This window comes from Aythya ferina (assembly GCF_964211825.1).
Source record: "Aythya ferina genome assembly, chromosome: 6".
NCBI lineage: Eukaryota > Metazoa > Chordata > Aves > Anseriformes > Anatidae > Aythya > Aythya ferina.
The window spans coordinates 15942956-15968437 of NC_140303.1; the positions used below are offsets into that span (position 1 = coordinate 15942956).

Genomic DNA, 25482 nt, shown 5'->3' on the forward strand with positions numbered 1-25482 from the left:
GCTGAGGGATAAGTGTCTGGTGAGTGGACACAGCTGGAGACTGTTAACCTGTGGGGCCCACTGAAGCACATAAAAAGGAGGAAGAGGAAAGGAGTGGGTAGCTGGGAGGAAAAAAAAAAAAAAAAGAAGAAGATTTTGTGTAGTTTAGGAAGAGATTTGTTGCTATTCTTGGATCCTGGTACAAACAGCACTTTTATTAGAGAGCCTGTTCTGGGTGTGAGAGGCAGGACAGACTCTTACTCTGGCTTTTTTTTTTTTGGCTGTTAAAGGGACAGTGTTTGCCAGCCATCAGCAGTTTGGAGTTATTTTACCCTCCAAAATCTGGATTGTTGTGTGGAGGTGATAAGCAGAAGGTTAGTTTAGCAAAGGAGTTTGTGTTGATTTCTCCCCAGAAGAACAAACATCCTTCCTGCTGGACAACCTGCTTGAGAGCCTCCTCGCATCTGTCCCTCAGTTTTGCACAAAGATCTCTGCCCTCACCAGGAACAGCCTTTTCCTCACAAAATGTTTAGGAAGATCCTGGGCAATGTGGCTTCTGTCTTCTCTTCTAGGAATGATGCTTCAGCCCTTTTCTCTTGAGGGGTTGCTCTCTGTGTAGATTCTTGATCTAAAAGGGGAGCGTGCTACACACTGCCAAAGACTAATTTTTCTATTTTTTGTGCATTCTTGAAATTATTCCACAGAACCGGCTGACCTAGACCCTGACTCTTACATGGCTCCATTTGGTGAAGTGCTGCTTTTCTGCTCATTTCTGTAGTCTCCCTTTCTTGAGGCTTTCCTCCTGTTTGTTGTTACACTAATTACCTGGCTTTGCTTGGTTGGGAGGGTGTGCTCCTGCTTGGTACCTGTTCTTCCCAACTTACAGCCTCTACCTCTGAGGCTTTCTGGAAGGAAAGAAGTTGTCACACATACCAGCAGTAGATGAGTTGAAATCACTTCTGCCTTTAAAAAGCTGTTGAGTGGTCTTTAAATGCAGTTGAAAGAGATTCTGTCATGTGGTTAGGAGAGATTTTGTGGGTGTGAGGGGAGAGAAACAGGAGATACAAATTCAGTTCCTGTGTCAGCAAGTTGTAATACCTACGTGCTTGCCTTTATAGGCTGAAGTCACACAGCTTTCTGCTACCTTGTTGAGGCTGCGTAGTTTCATTGTCAGTGTTTTGTACTGGGGGCTGTGTGTGGTTACATACACGCAAAGAAGAGCTCCTGATTCTGGATCTTAGTAGAAGATTATTACAGAGTAATATCATGAGGAACTGTCACTGTAGGGAAAAAGACAATTCTCTGGGATATTTGCAGCTTCTCTGAATGTGCTTGCTGTTAACCCAGAGACAGGGAAGGTCTGACTGTATGATGATCTGTCCAAGTTCCAGTTCTACAGCCTCCCATGGGCATTGTTTAAATGCTTTAGAGTTTGGTGGTCACTTCATCAAAGTGGAAACCAGTGCTGTGTGATTTCAGTGATGTCACAAAAGCAGTGAATTTGCAAGAGGTAACTGAGGCAGTTGACCATGAGTTTATAGGCAGAAACGGGCTTTGTAAAAAAACCAGCTTGGTGAATAATAGAGGACACAAAGTATGTTCTGTGTACTCCATGACTTAATGACTAGAAGGAAGACTAAACCCACCAAGATCGGTTACATTCTGCAAGTAATTCATGCAAAGTCCCAAAATTTAATTTGGAACCTCATAAATGTTGGATGTTGGCAGTGTTTGCTTCTATCTCAAGGATTAACAGTCCACCACCAGGATCTAGTCTGAAAGCTGAGACTCTGGGCTAGGTACAGCGAAGGCTCTGGAACTTGTGACTAATTAGGGTGCAGTTCTTCTGTATTTTTTGTAATGTCCGTTTTATCATAGGCAGCTACTGAACTTACTCTTTTCCATGAGCAGTGGTAGAAAGATCCTTGATTAAAAGTATCTTGCTGGTGCTCATTCGGAGAAATTTGGAGGGAGAAGTACTTCTCCTGTGGCCTAAGCAGACCTATTGCTCCCTCGTACACCTCCAGAGCTCCTTCCATTGCTATGTATTTGTTTAAATATTGTGTTCCATGTAAAACACAAGTGTCCATAATCCAAACTTTTTTGTTTGCTTGTTTTTATCCTGCATTTGAATTAATACTGAGACATTATTCATCCTTCTAGTCACTCAACTGCAGTTCATCAAAACTGGTCAGCACCATGGTCTTGACTTTGAGAGTTAGCAAAGAGGAAGAGAAAACCTGAGAGTGCAGAGTAGCCTCTGCCCTGGTATTTCCCTCCTGTATCTGTGATCAGTGGCTGGAGGACAGGGTGCAGGAGGGCGTACAGCTGAGCTTCACCTTCAGGACTCTGGTTCTGCACCATTACGATCTGGTAGGCTTCTTTAATTCATGGGGAATGGTTTGGCATTTAATTACCTACCTTGTATGTTAACCCTTTATATTTTCTTGGAATCTTGAGTTAAATTTAATGACATTTTCAATGCCAAGCCACCTATTCGCTAGCAAAGTTTCTCCAGAATAATGGCAATCTAAAGAACATTTTGAAATCGAAAGGGTGGCAATCCCTGCTCCTGTAACTGAAGCTTGCTTTTTTCCTATAGCATTCATTTCCTCTTAAGTACATCACACATTTATTTATTTCTTCCTCTCAGTTGCTCTTTTGGCTTGTCTTACCACCCTGATCAGCTGTGTATATTTCTAATTAGTTTGCAGACAATGTTTTTTGGTTTTGATTTTTGTCTCAATCCGTAGATACTTGCTCCTGCATGCGCCAGCCTTGACTTGGGGTGTAGGAAATGCAGCTGGCTTCTAACAGTTGAAGCCATCCTTGTGCAGGGAAGGTAAGGACAGCAGATAAGGCAAAGGTTGTGAATGCTCTTGGAAAGCATGCTCAGTATATGGGGTGGCTGATTACTTTGTAGCTTGCTTCTCCATAGACTTCTCCCTGTGTCTGCTTATTTTTCTTTTTCCTGGACACTTGTGCTCAACATTGTCAGATATTCCAGAGACTGGTCTTTGAACAGCTGCCAGCCTCTCCCCTGGGTACTGCCTTGGCTTTCTTGTGCTATCTGAAAAACAAATTTGAAACAATTAACAGGAAGATCAAAATCACTCAATGTTTTGAGTCCCTGAGAGGCTTCTGTCTGGTGCTCAGGTGGATCCCAAAGGCTGGCTGGCTTCTTCCCTCTCCTTTTTCCCTTTTCCCTATTTTTCCCTTCCCTTCCCTATTTTTCCCAATAATGGGAAAACAAAACAATGTCAAATTTATGTGAGCCGAGCAACTTAAAATATGTGAAGGTAAGGGGTTTCCACTTCACATTCACAGTTTACTTTTTGCCATCTCTGCCCAGTGGTCTGCCATGGCCCAGCGCATACTCAGCATCAGGGGGTGCCGCGTGCCTCTGGGATGCTGCTGAAGCCATCGCTGCTGTCTGTGCCTCAGTTCCTGCTCAGTGAAGTACTGAAGTACTGCTGAGCTGCTCTGGAGTCGGGCAATAAGGACAATCTTAAGCGGTGGTAGGTATTAGGTAGGTCAAGTGGGTGACATTCCAGTTGTGTGCAGATGCTGTACATAATGGCTGTTGAGATTAAAGGTGCTTTTTTTTTTCTTGCTCATAACTAAATGTTACAACATAACGTTGTAATTTGTTATGACAGATAATTATATCCACCTTCCAGCAGAAAATTGCGTTCTGAGAAAACTGTTTTGGGTCTGCTTTTCCTGTTTTTTGTTTGCATGTGTTTGTTTTGTTTTTTTTTCCTAGTTTTTCCTGTGGGATTCAGTTATGTTGTTGAAGAATGCTCTTCTTTTTTCTTTCCCCAGCAAGCACATTATAAACTTTTACAACAGATAACCATTATCAACCCTTCCTTCGCCTTGTCACTTTTATAGAAAATCTTCATGAGGGAAAAGCACAAATTTTGTAATGACTTCCAGTGTTCTGTTTTGAGAATTTTTATTAAATCTGAACTGAGGTAATTTGAAACACAGCCATTCCTCACTCCTTCAAGCTCAATTCTATCTGGTTTTCTTGAGCAGCGCATGGAAACTTTATCCTGTGAATCACTCAATGCTGCACTGCAGCGCTCCTTTTAATTCTCCAGCAAAACTCCATTTGACTCACAAAATATGAGATGGTTGTATTTTAAAAGGGATATGACTGGGGATCTCATTTATGCTCAGGCACAGTCTGCCTAATTAGAGCTGATTGAAGCAGTGTGTGGGGGAGACATGAATGGGCTCCTACTGCCAGAAGATATCAAAAGAGACTGGGGACCCAGATTTTCTAGAGAAAAGGGAGTCATGGCATCGGGCCCAATCTCCCTCCGAACACAGGTCCCTCACAGCAGGTTGGTATTTCTGATGGAGCTAGGAAGGTGCCCACTCTTGGTTTAGCATCTTCCATCGATGGAGAATCCATTATGTCCCTTGCTGAGACTTCTGAACGCAGTGTGGTTAGAGGCTATTCTTATTTCAGCCAGCTCCAGCCCTGGTGAGTGTTTGATCCTTGGTCTCCTTGTTTGTCCCACCTTGGTAGATGTGACCTGAGTGGACCTGCAGACAAGCTGGATGACCAGAGAGTCTCACTATGTTTTTCATGTAGAAGCACATCTTAAAGCAATTTCCTTTCCAAACCGTGCTTCATTTTTTCTTCCTCTGACTGGTAGTCTCAGGAAGGCCTCTTAGCCCTCAAAGGCTCCTTTGCTGAGGTAGGTGGATGTAAATGCATTCTGCTGGCACATCAGTGCTTCAGGTTTGACTGAGACTTCTCAGAGATGGCAGTAAAGTTGAGAAGGGAGATAACAGCTGTGTGAAGCGGTGGCAGTGTTATCCACAGCACTTTCAGACCCCTTTGTTTAAGAGGAAAGACCTAAGTCATGTCACAAGCTTGGGCCAAGTTTGTTAGCTGTCCTTTGGCTCCCTCGTGCCGCATTGTGAGTGGGGATTTGTGCTTGGCTGGCTGTTTCAGAGGTGAAGCCTGCTGAGTTTCTTCCTGGAACATCCTGACATAGTAAACAAGGGAAAGCAGAGGCAAAGCTCTTCCTGTGCAGCCGGCCGGGGTGCCTGCGCTTTCTCACTTCTTCGTGCATTCTTACCCTTGACCCCAGCGTGCTATCCAGTTCCCTCTGTGTCAGGTTCTCCTGAAAGCTGTGATTTCCTCTCCTGACAGCCAGCAGGAAGATGAGAAAGCTGTTGGGCAACCTTTGCTCTGAAAGTACTGCAGGGTTATTAACAAAGCATGCCTGACAGGCAGGGTTTAGGAAATACCGATAACATGGGGAAAAGGGAGGAAAGTAAACAGTCCAGTAGCAGAGGGTGTGTTTGTCATTTCAAAGTTGGCCCAGAGCAGCAGCTTGTAAAGTCCTTTCCCCTGCAGAGTCGCTGTCACAGATGGGTGCTGCAGATGAGCTCACGCCGCTTCCCCCAGCAGCTGGGATGGACTCAGCCCCTTGAGCTGGGACCCCAGTCTGAACTGGTCCAAAGGCTGGACAGGTTTGGGCTTGGTTTCAGCACCACGTAGACGAACCAACTTGTTGTGCCCTCAGATGTGAGGGTGTGGCAGAAGGCAAGTGTCTTCCTTTCCACTGCCTCTTAGGTGAGGAGAGCTACTGTAAGGAGCAGGTGCCTGTTTTACAAGGGAATCGAGGCCAGGAATAGATCTTGTGTCGCTGACTCCCACTAACCCAGCCTTGTAAAAGACAACTAGGGCGTTTAGCTGGGAACTATGAAATCCCATCCTCTGGGCAGCTTGCAGCTAAGATTTGATAGAGGCCCTTTCTAATTATCACTGACAGGCAGATCGAGGGTAAGATTATGCATTTGGGTTCTTTTTTTTTTCTCTTCCCACCCCTTCTTCGTATCATGCATCAGCTCCAGTTTCTAAATACATTTCCGTGTCAAAGCACTAAACTTCATCCATCATAAGCACGTTTGTGCAAGTCCTAATAAAATAAGCCTGCCGCCACGTCTCTGCGGGAAGGTGGAGACTCCGGTCCTAATGTAACATGACAATGGGAGCACCACGAGGCTGGGTAGGGAGATGATATCTTTTCCATTTGTGCAGTAACTGTTGTTTAGCATGGCTTGTCAGTCTGTCAGATAAAGGCACACAGCCATCTATGAGGAATTATTAATGAAGATTCAGGCGTTTTTTCTGCTGGAAACGGATCACTTCACTCTTCATCTCACTGACTTTTTACATTAGAAAACTAAAAATAGCCCTGAGTTTATAAGGAAAGGCCTTCAATATCTGGCAGGTTTTGCCTTTCCTTTCCTGTACTCTATTCCCCAGAGACAGGCTAAATACACAAACCCTTTTTCTAATGGTTTGGGCTTGAGCATTTCAGAGCCGTAAACATGAGTACAAGGTGTGCATCCCCGTCTGTTAAGCACATTCAGTCCGCTGAGCCCCTGTATCATCCAAGCAGAAAGCAAAGACCAGAAAATCCCTCCAGCCTCTGATTATTCACACTTCTGAGGAAAAGGCAGGTTAAGAAAAAGAAGTGCTAATCACACCAGCTCCAACAAACGTGGTGTTGCCAAATGCTGTGCAGCTTTCCCCATCTCCCCTGGCAGCGCAGCCCAGCAGTCACAGTGCTGGGCCCTGCTGGGGCAGCGCCTTTGCCTCGCACTGACACGTGCTGAGGGATGCCGGGGCACAAGCGTGTCTGCCAGTGCCAAGAGAAGAAGCCTGTGTGGTTGTTTGCAGCCTCTTCCATTTTCCCTCAGGATGGTGGTGACATCTCAGCTGGTGTGGGTGGGCTGCCCTGCCCAACGGGCATGTGCCACAAGCACCGGGATAGGTGTGTAACCTCTAGGTGTGTGACACACTGCTGCCTTGGGAGGTGGGCAGTGAAACTTCCTGAGCGTGTGTGTGTGTGTATCTACATGCACCTTGAGTTCAGAGGCCATGTTACGACGGGCAATTTGTTTTCCCCCTTACTTTCTGTAATACATAAAGATACATAAGAATACATAAAATACAGAAAGAATAAAAAAGAATACATAAAATACAGAAAGCTGGGATACAATTTGTGTCCAAACACACTGTTCTCAGGTGTGCCTCTGCGCTGCGTGGTACAGAGCTTTCAGCACAACAAGGGCCAGCACTGAAATCCCAAAGGGAAGGCAGGTCGGGTCGTCTCAGCCAAATGTGGTTCCACACGATTGAACGTGGCTAGCTGATCCTGCTGGGTGCACTGGGGCTGTGTGCTGAGCGCTTCCCAAAACCAAACCAAGTCAACAAAGTGCTCTGCAGTGTGAAGCAAAACAAAAACACAGAGTTCATGTGTTGTCACCAGACAAAAATTTGCTAAGAACCAGCAGAAATGAGGAGTTAATGGGTCCCATATGTGGCAGCTAACCTGGGTTTTTAAGGTTTTCCATGAGATTTTGGAAAAGATTTCTATAGCAGCAAATGAGACCCATTTCTTGTTAACCTGGACAGCTAACATTCAGGCCACATTTTGTGCCGTGGCTGTCTATAAATACAGGCTAACAAATTTGGATGGGATTCCCACTCTGTGAAAAAAGCAGATGACAGCCTCTAGTATTCCTGAGCAGTGCTGCACTTAAAGCTTTAATCAGCCTCTCAGCAAGACAACATCAGAAATAGTTCAGAAAATATTTACCTTTTAATGCATCTTGTGGAGATGTGAGTTTTTGCAGTCTTCCTAGGTATTTTTGTATTTTGCAGGTAGAGCATGGGTCTCTTCTCCTTACAGACAGTACAGCACATTCAGAGTTGACGTTAGTTTGATGAACTTGGTGATGCCTTCACCAGATGGTCCAGGGTTGCCACAGCCGTGGCAGTCAGTCCTCGCAGGGACGGACAGACAACATCCAATATAGATTGGACAGTACAAAGCCTGAGGAGGCTGGCTGGCTTTTTTTTTTTTTTTTTTTTTTTAATCTTTTTTTTTTTTTTTCCTGTTCATTTTAAGTGTGTTCTGAACAGCAGGGGTAAGAAATATTATTGTTTTCTTGTGCTGACATCAGTTCTGCCAGAAAGGTCAAACCACTGGAATGCTGTTTACCATTGCATAGGAGAAGGAGCAGTAGGCTAAGTCTGAAAACTAAAAGCAACAGTGTTTTTTACCAGTGATTGCCTGGGGTGCGGATGTGCGGGGGGATTTTGCTTGTGTGATTTTAAGGGCTTGGACTGGTAGAAGTACCACTTGGGGAATTTTGAGCTAGAACTCCTGACAGAGAAAGTCTCCCTAGGCAGACGGATAACAAGACCCACTGTCAGCTGAACCAGCATCTCTGTCTCTGGGTATCCGTGCAGTTTCCACACTGGCATTCAGGGGATTGTCTCCTCCTTCGTCATTGCCATGCCATTAACACAGCCCCAGCTGCACTTAGGAGGGATTTTCAGACCCTCCTCATGCGCCCCTAGGAAAGCTCACCAGTATAAAAAACAGAGTAGGGCAGAGACTTGCTCCTTTGAGACCACTCGCAGAGCCTGCTTTAACATTTTGGGGGGGAACCTTTACTCTATAGCTTGCAAATTTTAAAACTGTCAGTTGCTACATATTGGTTCCCTGTTTCTTCTGAATCTGTGAGATGCTGAGCAGCTTCATTCATGTCTGTCTGCAGCTGTGTACGTGATCTCTAGGTGGAAAATGCTCAAGAAATGCAAAGTGTTACTGATGAAGAAAACTGAGATGATGAGAAAGGTGAAGGCTGCAGCAGTCTGTGAGGGCAAAGTGTAGGTGTTGATGTGGGAGATGTTACTTTATTGAGTCATCCTGTGTTGCAGTCTAAGCTGGCCTTGGAAATTTATCTGTTCCTTTATGGCTTCCCCAGAATTAAGTAATGAAGGTCTGGGCAGTTAGAGCAGCCTACATCGCTGTCAAGGGGAGACAAACTGAAAAAGAGGGAGAGAAGTTGTGGGGGGTAAGAGATGCTGTGACAACAGGCCAATCTGGAGAACCCTGTGAGACAGTCCTCCATAAAAGTCACAGCTACAGCCCGGCAGGTGAGTGTGAAATTGTGTCAGCAGGTGATGCAGGAAGAAGATGCAGCTTTGGTTCCCCGTATCTGGCTGTCCTGTGCAAGGGGAGCGCACCGATGGGCATGTTTGTGGTGCCTGGCTTCAGCGAGCATGGAAAGGATGAAAGGATGCGTATTTATTGCATCCAGGTACATCTTTGTGCGAGTTTTTTTGTCTGAGCTCTCTTCAGAGCTAAAATCTTTTCCTGCTAATTCTGGTCATGCCTCTTGCTTTCTCAAGAGCCTTGGTCAGTGCCTTCTGGTCAGTTCCTTCTATTATCAAATTTGGTGTATTTGTCCTCCCCTGCTAGCCTCCACATAGCTCTTCCCAACATACCCCCTCAGCTCGTCTAACATCACAGCAAGCACGGTCATCCTCTGAGCAAGCTGATGGGTATATAGCATCTGCTGCTCTTCAGCAAAACCTCAACTCTAGGACAGTATAAATTGCAACCAAAAGTAAGGGGAGAGGGGAGCCAGGGCTGGGGGAGCACTCAGCACCGCCGAGTGTGTAGGAACAGCTCTCTTTGACTGGAGGTGGGAGGAGGATCTTCAGATCAGGATTGCAGATTCAGGAGTGTCTTCAGAGGTCGGGAGAGGAGGGAGGAAAGCAGGCTGAGCTGCACGTGGCCAGACCTGTGCTGTCCCACTGGATGCGCCGTCAGTGCTTGTTTGTAATCCTTCACTGCTCAGTCACGGGGTTAGATATGAAAGATGCTGGAGGAGAACAGGCTCGGTGTTTCTCTCTGCACTGGCAGACGGGCAGCTAAGTGTGGTATTGATACCAGACAAACTCCAGATCCAGAGCAGCCCAAGGCCAATGGGGGAGGAGGTTGAAATGTAGGATACGAGAAGAGCCAGCGTGATCCGCCGAGATAATGCAGAAATTCCAGCTGACATCTGAAATTATGTAGCCAGGAAAAGATAAGGCTCTCCCTGGGAGGGAAGACAATAATTGTTTTTTAGCGTAGCAGATCAGAGATTAGGCGCTCTCATCTGTAATCTGTCATGGTGGAAACAGTAGCTTCCTGTGCTGCTGCTAAATATTTCAATTGAAGACTGCAACTGTCCACAGCCTCCTCCTCCGTTTATCTCTGGAGGGAAAGGATTAAATTTCCACCCAGTTTAAGTTAATTTTGAACTTGGAAACACTGCGTCGTCTTTCTCCTCTCTGATCATTTCCTTACAGATGAAGGGAGGAGGCTGGGGAAAGCAAAGCAGAAGGAGCAGCAGAGGCTGTGCCAGCTGGGGACGTGCTGGAGGACACTGATAGAGGAGGGCTTGCTGGTCAGCTCCTGGGAGAGCTTCAGCCCGTGGTGATGTCTGCAGCCGCCTGCTCCCTGGTGGAGATGAGGACAGGAGAACTGAAGGCAGTGACCAACAGGTCTCCTTTTCTTCTCACACATCTTCTTTATTCCAGTTTTGCTTTCCCTCCAAGTGCTGTTACTGAGCAGGGTGCTGTGTAACACTCAGCTTGCTATGTCAAGCAAGAGAGCCAGGGAGCTTTAAAGGCAAGTAGTTAGCCTGCGTGTGTTTCCTTTCCCCCGAGGAAGCGAGCGGAGCCTTGGTCTGTTTCTGCAGCTGCTTGGTGAGCGCGCTGCACAGACCCCAAGCCCAGGGACATGTTGCAACCCCACCTCCTTCTAACACACCAGCACATGTACCAGCATAAATGCATAAGCAACGATTTGGGTTATTTTCTCTCTGTGAGGTGGATTTATTTCCCCCCCTACTGCTTCCCACAAGCCTCCCGACCCTTCTGCCCCCCCTTTGGCAGGCCCCTTACACTTGTACTCTGGAAAAACAGTAGTAACTAACATTTGTGCCTTTGGCAATAAAACCACAGGCCTTGCAAACCCCAAATGGCAAAAAGACATTTCCATTCCAATCCCAGTTTTAAATTAAACTGTAATGAAAAATCAGCAGTGGCAGCTGGGACCAGAGACAGTGATTGTCTCGAGGAACAAAAAAGGGGAAGGAGGAGGAGAGAGGGAGCGACTGCAAGGAAAGCTCAGCCCGGTAATAAAGCAGCTGGTAAACCTTCAAGTAAAAAGAAATTAGAAAAACAAATCTAGCCGAGAGGGAAGCGGGGCCGCCTGACCTGCCGCGAGGAGGGCCACCGGGAGCCAGCGGGCAGCGCTGGGAGCTGCGCGGTGCTGTGCTGACATCTGGAGGGGACGAGCAGCAGCCGGGCACCGGGCTCCTCGCTCCTGTCCGGCCTGGCCTCCTCATCCCCTCCTCATCCTCACTCAGGCACAGAAGGGCCCCACCGCTCCCCTCAGGGGCAATGAGCGCTCTGTCTGCCTCTCAGACGTGTAAGCAGCCACAGAACTAATGGGTAGTGCCGCTCCAGGACTTTTGGAGGTGTTTCAATGAAAAATGGAAAGCTAGCCAACACAACTCTTGATTTTGTTTTTCATGTGTCAGTTCTTCAAGAAGTCAAAGTTTTCTTTGGTAAATAGATACTTTATTTGGTCCCAGTGGGAGGCTAAAACAAGGAACTTGTTTCCTGAGACCCTGATCCCTCTCAGGATCAGGGTCTTCAGTGTGAAATTTGAGTGCTTTTTTTTTTTTTTTTTTTTAATTGCTGCTTTTTTTCTTCATCATGCGTACAGCAATTCAGCCAAAGACCCGACACATTCTCCTGGCATAGCATAAACAGGCAATTGCAAGAATACCGTGCTACATCTAGTTCTTGTGGACAAAATTGTAACATCCACGAGCTCAAAATGATTTTGTAGTATTTAGTTTTCCTCGGTTGCTATTAGTTTTTTTGTTGTTTTGTTTTGTTTTGTTTTGTTTTGTTGTATTTCATCACCCCAGCATGAAACTGAAGGATTAAAAAAGGTGAAATTTGCTGCTCTGAAGAGTTTGCAATGAGAGCAAGCAGGCCTGGGGGAGAAGTAGAAGTGCAGAGGAGCAAAGGGATGCTTCAAAGGTCACGTAGCGCATGAATAGCATTTCTAAGAAAGGGACCAAGGTCTCCAGAGTCGGTTTAGTGCCCCATGCACAGGACTACACAACCTATGCAGAGCCTCTGCTGCTCCTGGGCCCTCCCATAGATCTGGCAGGGTGTATTTGTGGGGTTTGTGGTACTCACACCTAGTGCAGGGAGGTGCCTGGTTCATCCAGACCCGATTTCACCCCTAAGTGAGGTGACTGCACGTAACCACATGGTCACGCTGCTCGCTTGCCTGTGCAGTTTTGCAGTTGGCAAATGCACATCCAGCTTTACTCTGCCTGGCCTGAACACAGCCTTGATGTGGGCTGCAGGTTTTAGCCACGTTATTTGTAAACCATAAGAAGTGCTGATTCAAAACAAGCCTGTAGTTTTGTTCATCCTTAATTTTCAACAGCATCAGGAGGAGAAGTGAGTTGCTAGCTGTCTTCTCCTTCGCTTGTCTGCAAGAGACACGGCCAAACTGGTACCTGAAATTACGGTTCCAGCGCAAGCTCCTCAAAACTAGCTGAGCAGTTAAGTTCTTTGAAGTCCCAGAGCAGAAAGCACTGAAATATTTAGGCTATTAAGGTGAAACGCAAAGTAAGCTGTTGGCCTAAATTTCAAGGTTGCTGAACACCACAAGCTTTTTCACTGAAGTCATAGGAAGAAGCCTTATGTATTTAAAAATTAGGCCAGTTTATGTGCATCTAAATAAGGACTTGTAGCCTACATTTAATTCAGAGGAACTGAGCCTATTTAGAAAACCTCCCGCCTACCTCCGTGCCTCAGTTGTAGCAGACGATGGTAACTGCGGTGTGTTCGACCTGTAGCTCGTGCCTCAGTGCCTGTGGCAAATAAAGCATTTTTGTGTAGTTTGCAGAAAGCTGCTCAGGCTGTTTTGTTATCGAGACTAGGATAAGGGAATTAGATACCCAGTTTCCGCTGAACTGATTTTGTTCCATTCCTTGGCAGTCTTTTAGAGGAGGAAGAGAGAAAAATTACAGATGAGATCTCATCTACCAGGAGCGGAGCCCACATCTCTAGCATGTTCTCTGATCTCCATCACAAGACACACTCAGGCAAACCTCTCTTCTCCTATCCCACTCCTCTGCCAGCCTGGTGTGTGTCCAAGAGAAGTGGTGCAGGTGAGGGGAGATCTGGTAGAGTGTCTGGCTGCCACGCATCCTTCTGTCTGGCTGAAACGCTGGTAATGCTGGTGCTGCAGCCAGCACGGGGTGAGCTTCTGGCACTGCGGTTCACTTGGAAGCACCCACAAGAACGTAGGTGTCTGGGGACACTTGATCTAGATGATCTCAGCACCTTGGGCCCTTCCAGACAGAGGACAAGCTTTCCTCAGAAGCTGCATTCCTCATGGCATTCCTAGCCATACCCTAAACCTTGCTTCTTTACTCAGATTGCTTCTGCTGTCCTTGCTGCTAGTGTTCCTGTGCTTACACTCGAGGAGGGAGAAACAGGGAGACATTCATTCAAGACCACTGCTCTATTTCACAGCTGGGTTTTCCTCTGCTGTTTGTTTGCTTTTTATACGAGCCATGCTGAGATATTAGCATGATAATGCACTTCTGAAGGTGCTGGTGGATGGGACTAGGTCCTTTTTGTTTGTACAGTGATTTGAGCCCTTCACAGTTGTGCACTGGCCAGAGGCCAAAATTCTGCTCCCAGTTCTGTGCCAGCAGCTTCCACCAATCCCAGACAACGCAGAAGCCCCGGGAGCTGCCTATGGCTGTGTGCAGCTGGGGACAGAGCTTAAAACTCAATCAGCAACTTGCTAATTCTGTACAAAGCTGTAAGCAAGGCAGTCTCAGAAATCAAAATAAGCTCCCGTGAAGACTTGAGACAGATACAATCTGTATTGTTGCTACTCCAGTGAACTCTTTTCAAATCCAGCAACTTGGTTATTGAGACTGACTGAGGGACCACAACGGGTTCCTTATAATTATTTTCTCTTGTATAACCTCTTTAAAAAAAAAAGAAATAGTATGAGACTTCTCTGTGAAAGGTTTCAGGGTGTTTACAGACCCTGAACCATATCAAAGAGATTTCTGACATGAATTCCTGAGTTATTTAAATAACAGGAGGTCACATTTGAGTTAAGTAACACATTTGGGTTACTTTAAAGATCTAGTGGGCAAAGCTGTATGTGCTGTGGAAACAACTGAGTGCATATACAAACCTCCCCGTGTCCTTTGATCTCGGCACAGGGCACAGAAGGCAGCACAGGACAGCTGTGAACTTGAAGGACGTGGAATAGCAATCAACTTGGAGCTGTTTGTGCTTCTGTCAAAGTCAGTGGCAAATGGCCCATCAGTTTCATAGAGATCGGGTGCACGCCTCCATGAGCAGCATGGATAATGCTCATGCAGTGCTGTGGGAACGTGTCATACCTCAGCAAGTAAGGTTTCAAAGTGTGTTGCGTGGAAGGGCACCACTAGAAGCAGGCTGGAGGTCTCGGTGTGCTACCAGCTTTCTGTTCCACACCCAGACCAGAGACTCTCTCTTAAAATGTTCTTCCATCGGGAGAACCACAGATTTATAACGTGTATGTTGAAGAAACGGCAGTGGTGAGCATCTGTTCTGACACCCTGGAACTGATTTTATAGATCTTTTATCTGGTTGCTGTGTGAGCCAGCACATCCTTCACAGCATGGAGAAAGCTCTTTTATCTCTGACGCTGACGCCGCAAGGTATGGCTGGAAAGGGAAGGTTGTACCAAACCTCAGCGGTGCTTAGGCTGCACCTAGCCTGTTAGCTGAGGTGCCTGGGAGCAGCTGCAAGGCACAGAGTGGCTGAGGTTGGCAGGAACCTCTTGAGGTTACCTCGTCCACCCCCCTGCCCAAGCACAGCCACGTGGAGCAGGTTGCCCAGGACCGTCTCCAGGCAGCTTGTGAATACCTGCTGGGATGGAGGCTGCACAGCCTCTCTCTCAGTGCTCAGTCACACCCACAATAAAAAATGTGTTTTTCGATGGTCAGACAGAGCCTCCTGTGTTCTAGTCTGTGCCCCGTGCCTCTTGTCCTGTCACTGAAAGGAGTCTGGCTCCATCTTCTTTGCATCCTCCCTTCAGATACGTGTATACCTTGATGAGCTACCCTCTGATAGTCTTCTGTGGGCTAAATAGTCTCAGCTCTCTCAGCCTGTCTTCATATCAGAGATGCTCTGGTCCCACTGGCACTTCTGTGGCCCTTCTTTGGACTCTCCAGTAAGTCTATGTCAGTCTTGCACTGGGGAGCCCAGAACTCGACACAGTTGTTGACAGGTAGAGGGGAAGGGTTTTCTGCCTTGACCTTCTTTGCAGCAAGGGCATGTTGCTGTTTCCTGGTCACCTTGGTGTCCACCAGGACCCTGACTGCTTTCCAGCTGGGTGGCCCCCATGTAAATGCCCTCTCCCTGCATTGGAAATTTGTTTTGTCTGTGCATTGTTCTTTGAAAGGAAAAAAAAACATTTTCCTCCAACCCCAAATGTGTTAGGGACTTTTTTTTTTCCCCTATAAACTTCCAAAATAATTCAGCTGAAATTTGTCTGCAGACAGTTGTCTCTTGATCTGTGAGAGAAATCAGATGGTATTTTAGGAGCTCAGAAATTAGCTCATGTTCTTGCAAATCCAGCAGATAACAGCCTGCTCGGTGCCATTCACACAGCTGTAGGGGAGAATATTAAAAAACTTTCAAATTCTATTTATTAAACTCGCTAGAAAACTTGTCAGAGGGGAAAAAAAAAATAACAAACCCTCTTCAGCAAACTGCATTCCCCTAGCTGGTGTGAGATGCCGTGGTAGCAGAAGAAATGTCTGGAGCTTTGCTGGAGGAAGGGAAGCGTCAGAGCAAGGGGCAGGACTCGGGGCGACTCCTGCGCTGCGGTATCATCCTGTCACTGCCTCAGCCCGGGCTCTTTCCTGAGCTGGTCCGGGGACACTGCTGCCCGACTCATTCCAGAGACCAGGATGACTGAAAGCCTCGTCTGACCTTAGTTTATCTGACGGCGAGGCATGATAACAACACCTGGCTGTCTTTCTTGTGACAATTCATTCTGGATAGTTAAACTCTTTGGAGATCTTCTGAGCAAAAAGAACTTGGTAATTACAAAGAGATCGTATTTTACCTAGCCTGCACTGGCAAGTTCTTTGGAAATGCAGTTTTAATTGCTTTTTAAAAAGACGTCTTCCCTCCACCTTGAAAATCAAAAAAAGGTTAAAAATCTCTATCACATTCTTCCTTATTCTTCAAGAAAATTGAGCTCCATTTTTGAAGCTGATTTAAGTGAACAACAAAAAATGTTCACAATTTTCTCACTCAACTTTGTAGAAACCCAAAATACAGGTCTCAGCCTTTAAGACTCTTGATCTTCTATTTCACAAGTCATTTCAAGTTCATATCAAAAGCTATCTCACTGCTAGGGTTTCTTCTTTTTTTTTTTTTTTCCTTTTTTTCCCCCTAGCTATATTTAAAATGCATCTGTTTTATTCGCCTTGGACTGACGGTCATCATTTATCCATTTTCTCTATCTGAGGGGATGGGGAGGGAATAAGTTGACAGAAACAGTAATCTGCTTGAGAAAGCCGTAGGCTGCTTGATATTAATACAGAGGATGATTAATCAAAGAAAGATTACTCCACCAGTAATAAGCAAAGGATGAGGTCAGTAGCTGAGACCAGGCAGCATTTACAGATATGCACGGGGGTCAAGAGTGAATAAGGGAACCGCAGGAGTTTTCAGTCCTTTAGAGCATGGTAATGACCTAGCTGGGTTAGATCACAGATCCCTCCAGCTCTGCAGCCTTTCTCACACTGACCAGTCACAGATGTTCAGGGAAGAACTATAGGAAAAGGGGAAAGTGCAGAGTGCCCTTCCCTGCTGTACCATTTCAGCAAGTAATAGGCTAGGGACCTCGTAAGCGTGTAGGTCACTGTGTCTGAAAGCACTGGTGGGTGTACCTGCCAGGACAGCATCCAATCTTTGTTTAATCCCTTTCTATTTTTGGCCTCCACCAGTAATGAGTGGTAATGGACTGCCACAGTGTTACTGGGCATAGTGTGGAAAAGAAACCATAACATAACCCCATCAGTGATGCGAATATCCAGGCCCAAGAAATATCAAATGAGGGAGGCACTCATTGTTTCTTTAGTCCATATTTTTCAGCATCTGTTGAGGACTGAGAGTGTGTGTGCCTCCTCCCGAAGTGCCACCACCAGCTCATGGAGAGCCCTGTGCTCCAGCAGCCAGCGGCTGCTGCCGGCCTGGTGTTCGCTGCGGGCTGCGTCCAAGGCAGCTTCTGAGAAGAGGATTGGCAGGGGGATGCAGGAGGTGGACGTGCAAGGATAGGAATAACAGCAAGAGAGGGAGACAGGTGTGCAAGGTGATAGGAGATGGAAGGACTGGGTGATACAAAGAAGGTGAAGCAGAAAGCTGAAAGCAGTTCTGAATGAAGCACTGTTCTTATCCTTGGCACCGGCAGTCCTTAGAGCAGTGTTTCTCTTTGTGCAGCACCAGCAGAGTGATGTGGTGTGCGCTGTGAGCTGCAAGCACAGCTTTCCAGGGCTCTGGAGTATCAGTAGGTACCAGTCCACTTGGTCTGTGGTTGATCCTCTTCTCGGCAGGGGATTTCCCCACTTGTATGGTGTGGGTTGGGCGGCAGGCCGGCTGTTTGTCCTTCTGAGTGCTCCTGGACAGGGGAACAAGCCCTTACTCCAAATGTAGACAAGGGTCTTTGGGTACTATTCCTGTCTGGACTTCAGCAGGACACCCACAGGGATTTGAGTCCTGCAGCAGGGTCTGCCCTGGCAGCAAAATCAGTGAGACTTTTTGCAAGTGCAGGCATTGACCCACTGGGTCCAGGCACAGAGTCAGGGGCCGTGCTGGGTCGGGGAGGAGCTGCAGGTAGGTGTGCCTTCCTAGGGCCGGGGTTCGTTTTTCAGCTGTGCTGCACTTGCAAGGGAAGAGCTGAATGCACCCAGGTCCCCCAGAATGCCCCTCCCTTTCCCCATGTGTATTGAATACAGCGCAGATTTCATCTGTAATAAATAATTCCTAAAAGTCAAAACAAGAAGTGCATTTGTTCCATCTATTTTTAGCTTTGCCACTTGCTTAAATCTTGGGTGCCTGACACTGCTTAGATCTATGATAAAGGCAGACAGCAAGAACCTTATCGTGCTTTGATAGGACTGGTTTTTGTCAGCACACTCTCTCCTTTGTCATCAGCCTTAGAAGGCAAAAAGCTGGAAACCATTCATGGGGAAATAACTGAAACTCAATCTGCCAAAGAAAGAAAAGAAAGAAAGAAACACAAAAGACAACGAAAAATGAAAAAGACCCTTGAAACCGGCTGGGGCAGTGCCCTCGTGATGACAGACGGGTACTGAGCCCTGGCGTGACTCAGCCTTCTGCAGGATCACACCAAAGCACAGCTTGCCTCCTTTGGACAAGGCAGCGACCACCTGCCTAAAGCCTGCCAGAAAAGCACAGGGCCAGGAGCTGGTTTCTGCATCGCTCTCCCACCTCAGGCACACACACTTGATCCCACCTGATGTGCAGGGAGATCCCAGCATCTTCTGCGCTCCTGATCATCTCACCGATTCCCTGCCCCTTCACTTCTGCGATACCTTCTGCGAACTGGAGCCTTCCTCCTCCTGTCAGCTTTTGTCCCTTGCCTTCAGCCCCTGCCTTCTTGTAGTGAGCAAAGAGCCTGCTCTCTCTAACCTCTTCCTCTTGGTAACCCCCAGGAGGCTGGGAGGGAAGGACTTCTACCTCACTCCTCTCAGATATATTTTCCAGGGCAAGGTATTAAGATAAAGGCAAGCCTTGGGTCAGGATCGCTCTGCTGTTTGCCCAGAATCCCATAACCTGTTTTCCTATGGCTGAGGCTTCGTGATCTCCCCAGCCCACTGGCAACTCCTGTGGGTGTTGGAGGAGCGCTGCGAAACTCCTGCAGCTCCCTGGTTGATGTGGATTGCTTCCATGGTTGTGGTCTCTGCCAGCTTTAGAGCAAGCAATGATATTTTCCCCCAGCTCAAAGGGAAGGTCTCAGAAGGGAGGGGTAATGCACTATTTGCATTTTTTGTTCTTTTTTCTAGTCTGTAGAGTGCCCCCTCCAGGCTCACAGAGCCTTTTTACCTGACCAGCGCAGTTTCTCTAGGATGCTGGAGTAATTCTGACTTCTTTTGCCTTCTTCCTGCTGCGTGTTGCAGTTTCAGGGCTTTTGTTGTACTCAAGGGGGGTTAATTGTTGGCTGCATGTTCAAGTGTCTGTACTTAATAAGTAAGACAGACCTGTATTTGGTTTACATCTATTGAAGGTTTGAAGTATTGAAGTGTAAAAGGTGGTTTTACAAATTGAGCTGTAAATGGCTAATATATTTTGGGTCTTAGGCATATGGTGCTTCCCAGTGGTAGTGGCTCTATTTCCGCGTGTAAATGCCTGCCAAACGCTAAAGAGGGAAGAGCTTCGGGTTTTACAGATGATTTGGAGCCTGTTGAGGCTTTTGACAGCCTAGAAGAAAGGTGGTTTGGAGGCAACTCTTTTGCAGTGGAGAAAGGATTTGCTTGTTCTTTCATCTCTTTTCTCTGAACAGCATTGATGTGATGTGAAAGTTTGGATTCCTAGCTCTTCGTCTCAAACAAACGTTGAAAGCAATCGATCCTACAGCTCTGTGGTTGAATAGGCTTCAAAAAAAAATGGTTTATTTTCCTGATACAGAAGACACAGGGCAATGGCATGTGCTCCATTCCTAGCCTCTCTTGTGCTTCTTAGGTACCTATGGGCGGGTAGCTCAGCATCTGATTTTTATTTTTATTTTCAAAAAACTGTACTTGAGTGAAATGTTAGGAGCTCAGAATCACGTTCCCAGCTCCTACAATCAAGTTACTAAACACAACCGGCCAGTTTCATCATTGTATATGCAAATACAAATTTGTGCTTGCAATCACAGCTCTTGTTTCCATGCAATTAAGCGCACACAGTTTAGAAACCCAGAACTCTTTAAAAAAATAAACCAAACCTGGTATAACTGACAGCTTGGTGAGTTAGTTGCTCCATGTCTTTGAAAAAAGAAAGGAAAAAAGAAAGAGATAAAGCACATTCTCCCCCTCGAAGAGAGACCATGAAGCTCAATTTCTTCATATTTGATGATTATCTTTAGGTGGCAAAGAGGAAAATGCATTAAGACACATGCAGTGTTATGACTTGCACTGACTAAAAGTAGCATTTGCCAAGAAAATGATGTACTGAAAATGACTGTTACTGTTATAATGCCATCAGCCAGGGTAGCTGTGAAGGATTTGTTTTTATGTCTCTGCCTTTAATTTCATCATGATTTTTAAAAATTCCCAGAGAGTGTTGCAGCTGCTCCGGTATTAACAGCCTTGAAATAGAAATGTGTTACTTAGCAAGATACAGCTGCGGAGGAGAAAAAAATTCCCCAAACAACAACCCCAACATTTGGATTGATTAATCTACCAAGATGGTTATTCGTATTTTAAATTCATGTTGTTTAAACTCAAATCTGTTTGCCTCCCAGCCATTTTATTTAGTTATGTTTTTTTGTGAAGTGGCGACAATTTCCAAGATCTGCATAAAAAATGAAGGCTGCCCAGGCAGCTCTGCAGCTCCCACGGCTTGTTGGCTCCTGCTTGTTCCAGTATCACAGACCGAGCCCCCGAAACGGGTCTCACGAGGCTCTTTATCCACGGTGATGTAAATAACTATTCCCCCGCACTTTGCCCTTTCTGTGGAGGCTTCCCCCGTGTTTGATAGTGTCACTGTAAAACCGGCCTTTCCTCGGTACGGGGGGTTCACAGCAGCGTGATTAGCGGCTGGCAGAGCACGCGGCGTGTTTGCACGTGTCAAGGTATATAAGACCTGGGGGAACAATAGGAGGAGCTCAGTGTTCCCAGTTTGATTATCACTCGCTCCAGCACTGCTGTTAGAGAGCACATTTCTGCTCCCTTTCCTTCTAGTGCCATAAAGCCACTGCTGTGTCATGAATTTAGTCGAGTCCTTGGCTTTGCGTTACCAAATCCTGTCTCTAGCTCGGACTCCCTTCCTGCACTCTGCTGGCAGCCCTCGGATAGCACAAGGGAACCTCTCTAACCACTGCCGCCAGAAAAGGGGGTCTCAGAGATGGGTGGCCACCCTCTCTTGTCTCAAGAGCTGCTTATGAAGTGCCTGAGAGCCACACGAGACCTGCTGTGAATTGAGGGAGAAGAGGAGACAGCTCCTTTGCCTTCTGGGCCAGCCTAGGCACTGTGCTGCTCACTGCATAGCTGGCAGCTGGGCTCCAGGGCAAGCAGCCCTGCTGAGCTCTGCGTCCCCACAGCCAGCTGCCTGCCTTGCCTGCCCCACGGCAGGAGAGTCCCACACAGACAGCTTCGGACAGACCTACAAGTGCCTGGCTCAGGTGCTGGTGGGGCCCTCCCCACATCCCATGGCTGCACTGAGCCTAGGGCTGTTACCTTGCTGGGAAAAGCAGGGTTTGACATCATCTGTGGCTGTAACAGGCTTTCACATATGGTGCTGGGGAGATGTGGTTAGGTGGGGAAACAAAAGAACACGAGAGAGCATCCCGAGAAACATCAGTCCGATCCAGCCAGGATTTTCCTTCCGACGTGTCCTGTGAGAACTCGCAGTCTGCAGGAAGATGAGAGCAACGTGACTCCCAAAAAAACCTCTGCTGCCGCACGGGTGTGCCTGGAAACGCAGCGTGAGAGCAGGCAGCCCCAAAAACAATGTTTCAGACCTTCTGACATGCTGTGATATCCAGGGGATTTCCTCCAGCAGTTGGTAATATTGATGGATTTTGGAGAACTGTTATCCCTTCTAGTCCTGTGGGGCCATCTAACTTATAGGGAACTGAGAAAACAGGAAATCTGTGGCATTTCTCAGCCCTCTCAGATTTTTTTTGTGCTGATTGTATAATCCCATTCTCATGATCAAGAGAGAGATACATCTTTTGGTCAACTGATTATTGTGTAGCATTTAATGCTACTCCTACAGCGGTGCGTTAAGCAGCAAAGCATGCTTTACCTCCAGTATACTGCTTACAGAAACCCAGCTGGATTAATATTTTATTCTTATTTAAAAAGAACTGCCCAAGGTTATCTTATCCTGTCAGACCATACTTCTTCCCCTCTCTAAATAATTCCCTTGCCCTCACATTGTTTCAACTTTTTATTTAGCAGCTCTCCGTTTCTCTCCCAGCTAATTTATTCCTTGAAATGCCTTCTCAATCCTTTTAGTTTGTCTGCTCCTTTGCTGATGACATTCATGCACCCTAGCTCAAGTAGACTACAGCAGCTTTTTCTTCCTCTCTCAGAAGTTGCCTGCAGTACTTTAATAAGTTCTACAATCTCTCTTTCTCTCTCTCTTTCTTTTTTTAATTTTTTTTTCTTTTGCTAAAGAATGCAGATTCAGTTTACCTAACCTTTCTAAAAACTGCTGTGTGTCTGAATCTCTCTGTTGCCCTCTGGTACTTTTCCATAATATCTGTCTTTTATACGGTGACCAGAACTGCATTCAGCATCTTAAATATGACCTCCCCTGTACTTAACTGATCCTATAATAATTTCCTGTGACTTACAATTAATACCGCAGTATTAATGTTTCCCAGGATTTTGCAGAGCACTGAGGTTACGTTCCCCTTTTGCTGAGGTTTCCCCCACATGCATTTCCAAGCTGGCTCTTTCTCATGGTGGCCCACAGCCCTCTGTTGCTAACCATGCATTGCCGCTCTGTGCTCGTGCAGGTCTGGGCGAGGTGCTGGGGATCGCGCTTCTCTGGCGACTCCGTACTGACTGCTGGGCATCCATCCCTCCGGGACAAGCTCTGCTGTCAGCCTCTGTCTGCCAGGCATCACGCTGCAGGGTTAACGTTACGAGGGGCTTTGCATTCAGCCCCGTTCCCCATGGGTTTGGATGCTGCCGTACTGCCGAGCTGCCTCTGCTGTGGTGGCACTAGGTGACGTATTGACTGTTCCCAGGTCTCTCTGGACAGAAGGTGATCCAAGTCTCTTCCTTGTGAAGCAGGAACTGGATCAGATGGGGAGAACTGAGCGCACGGTTGGTCTCGCAGAAAGGAAGGGAATGAGTCTGGGAAAAGAATGACAAATTTCTGAGTTTCAGTGGTTGTGTAAGTTCCATGCAAAGTAAACTTGAGCTTGATTCCTTCTGTAAAGTGCAAGGAATTCCTGACCACTCACCTCCTGGCAAACTGCGTACTTCAAAAGATAAAATCTGGCTCTTTGTGCTAGGAAATGCATTACATTTTTTTCAAGTGACTCTTGGCTTTTTCGAAGTCCGAGAGAATGATTCTGTGAAGATAAAGAGTCGAATCCATGCCCTATTACCATTCACTCCCACAGGTATTAAGCCAAGTATCTCTTGCTTCAGCATTCTTGAAGGCAAATTTCATCATGGATAAAGAGAATCCCTTTCAGTTTTACAAAGTAATTGTACACATTTATCTAGACACTCCAGATTGTAGGCTCTGAGTGCTATTAACCTACACAAGGCAACCACTTGTGTGTATACATAATGTGCTTTTCTGGTTTTCCTACTTGAGCAGTAAGTACACAGCTCTGCACCCTAGACATGGCCTGGCTATATTCATATAATTAGATCCCTCAAGTAGACACTGAAGCAGGGATGTTGCTGGTTTTATAAAGAGCAGCCTGGCTGGCTGGCTTAAGAGGCACTGACGGAGGTTTTGTTCTTACACAATGCATATGACAGTGCTGCAACCAGGTCACAGGTCTACAGCACATACAAAGGTGAAAATATGATTTGTGCAGGGTGTGATTGCAGCTCCCAGTCTATAATCACTTCATCCTGAAGTGTGCTTGTTATATAATTATCAGGAGGCCTGAGGTGACAGAGCAGAAAAGGACGCTGGAAAAAGTGGAAAAATTACCTGGGATCTATTCAGACAAAGGAGCACTTGCTAATTAATTTCAATGGAACTCCGTTTCTCTTAGACTTGGATGACATCTCCAAACCACCCAAACCTGTCAGTACCTAAGCAGGATTTCAGGGAGCGCTGTTTCAAAGAATCACAGAGCGGCTGAGGTCAGCAAACATCTCTGGAGAATGTCCACTTCCATCACCTGCTCAGGACAGTGTCCCGTCATCTTTCGAATATCTCCAAGGATGGAGACCTCACAACCTCTCTGGACAGCCTGTTCCAGTGTTCGGTCACAGTGAAAATTTTTTTTCTTTGTTCAAATTGAATTTCCTCTACATGAATTTCCTTTGTGCCCACTGCCTCTTGTTCTGCCACTGAGCACCACTGAGAAGAGTTCAGCTCTGTCTTTGTTACTTCTCCCAACATCTACTTAAACACACTGATAAAATCCTCCTGACCCTTCTCTTCTCCAGGCTAAATAACCCCAGCTCCCTCAGCCTCTTCTCGTGGGGCAGATGCTCCAGTCCCTTTACCCCATCTGTGTCCCTTTGCTGGGCTCGCTCCAGTGTGCCCACGTCTGCCTGGGCACAGCACTCAGCGGAGGAAGGATCACCTCTGTCAACCTGCTGGCAATCCTCCTCGCGCATCCCGGGATGCTGCTGGCATTCTGTGCTGCAAGGCACATCGCTGGCTCACAGTCAATTTGTTCCTGCTTCTGCGAAGCTGCTTTCCAGACAGCCAGCTGCCAGCCTGTACTGGTCTGTGAGGTTATTCTCCCCAGATTTGCTACTGATGTGACCACGTGCATAAAAAACTGCTGCACAGAGAGAGGGCCACAGTGCTCCTGGAAGGAGCTACAAGTCGTATCTCCAGGTCAGAGGCGTTACGGTGGCAGCACCCACCTTCTTCACTGGGTCCCCTCAGAGCAGGTGGAGCAGTGAGCAGCTCCTGCATGCACCCCCAGGAAAGCTAAGCAAGGTCTCCGTAGGCTCCCTCAGAAGGCAGGAGCAACCTGCAGTCGCTTTGTGCTTGTGAACTCCCGAACCAGTTTTTGGATTTGCACAACCATTCCAATTCCCTGAACCTTTTGTGAACTTCAGCTGTGCCTTATTCAGGATGACTCAAGTTAAAACTATGCACGTTTCTCTAGCTGTATTGCTGGGAGCTGAAGACTACCCCTCAAAACCTTGGCCGCCCCAGATGAATGCCCTTTCCCTAGACTTAGTCCTTGGCTGACCTGGACAGACAGAGCTGCGCTGACATCAGCGAGAGCTCAAGGAGCTGGGCGATCCCATTTTCTCCCAAACCTCCTCTCACTTAATTCCCCGCTTCCCTTTCACAAACACAGCTCTGTTTGCTCTCTCACTATGCAATATATCATTCCCCCTTCCCTCTGTCCCTCTGTAAGATTTTCGGCCAGATCCTTAGCTGTGGAAATAGCTCATTGTGCCCTTGAGCTCGGGTTGGTTTTACTTATCAGAGCTGCACGATTTGTTTTAAGGGAGCCGTGCCAATTCATAACAACTGATGATTTAGCCCCATTCTTCCACCTCTTGTTATGGCATCTCCCTTGTTAACATGGTTGGATATTCAAACTCTGTGGTGTGTGCTGAAAGAAAAGCATTCTCCCTTCTCCCAGCAACGTCTTGGTGAATAAC

The 25482-nt window shown here is 46.8% G+C and overlaps 1 protein-coding gene and 1 long non-coding RNA gene across 4 annotated transcripts in view; both read left to right on the forward strand.

Annotated features, from left to right (window-relative positions):
* The window catches only part of RAPH1 (Ras association (RalGDS/AF-6) and pleckstrin homology domains 1), a 336299-nt gene that overhangs the window by 44065 nt on the left and 266752 nt on the right, over positions 1-25482 (forward strand). The window lies entirely within an intron of this gene.
* Positions 60-3967, forward strand: LOC311439163. Of its 3 annotated transcripts, none has more exons than XR_014694563.1 (6): positions 60-178; positions 270-353; positions 2143-2352; positions 2733-2821; positions 3332-3497; positions 3746-3967. It is a non-coding gene; the product is annotated as an uncharacterized lncRNA (long non-coding RNA). The 3 variants fall into 3 exon arrangements; XR_014694564.1 differs by having other exon boundaries at positions 110-178; positions 3307-3497; positions 3746-3952; XR_014694565.1 differs by having other exon boundaries at positions 110-178; positions 3332-3508; positions 3746-3952.